The sequence below is a fragment of the Sinocyclocheilus rhinocerous genome, unplaced genomic scaffold (genome assembly GCF_001515625.1).
Source record: "Sinocyclocheilus rhinocerous isolate Xijiao unplaced genomic scaffold, SAMN03320098_v1.1 scaffold8, whole genome shotgun sequence".
NCBI lineage: Eukaryota > Metazoa > Chordata > Actinopteri > Cypriniformes > Cyprinidae > Sinocyclocheilus > Sinocyclocheilus rhinocerous.
In genome coordinates, this window is record NW_015666800.1 from 172875 (window position 1) to 173575 (window position 701).

Consider the following 701-nt stretch of genomic DNA (forward strand, 5'->3'; position numbering starts at 1 on the left):
GTGTTGTCATGCCACTGGGTTGAACTGTTCCTAGCTGCCTGCACTCATAGCAGCCCCACTCTTTTTATTTATTTTCTCGCAGGCCATATTAATATTTTCACCAGATCATATCAGTAACAAATTCTCAATCGATAACTAACATAGACAGTAATAACTAATCATTATTTTTGCGCAAATCATTGTTTTATTTGTGAACATAAGCGTTTGAGGAAGGCTTTAAGACCAAGCGGAATTCTCTGCCGGCTGCTCCCGCTTTCACAGCGAGCGGAACTCGCGCTAACTGCACCCTTCACCATCCTCTTTTTTATTTTACAAAATCAGTTTGGGCAAATGCAAACAACTTATTGATCATATCCAACAGCCCAACATCCAGCACGGCAGGAAAAATATGCATTTTCATTCATTCAAAGGCTATAGTTGCAATAATATTTTAGATCAAAACTTTAAGTGCCATTGTTTAAAAATAAAAAATACTTGATTGACTGACGTTTCATAGACCTTCAGTTGTTACATTTTCAAATTTCATGCCATTTGTAATTTCACAGTATTTTCACCTCCTCAATTACACGTGTGAAGTCACAATTCTATAATGGTACAATTTACTCAGGCCGATAACATTTTTTGTATGACATTTAAAATCATTTTTAGAATAACTGTACATAAATAGGTTAAGCAAAACAAATGTGATTATTTCTGAGAAC

At 35.2% G+C, this 701-nt stretch overlaps 1 protein-coding gene across 1 annotated transcript in view; it reads right to left on the minus strand.

Moving 5' to 3' along the window:
• The window catches only part of LOC107733188 (alpha-(1,6)-fucosyltransferase-like), a 30928-nt gene that overhangs the window by 17092 nt on the left and 13135 nt on the right, over positions 1–701 (minus strand). The window lies entirely within an intron of this gene.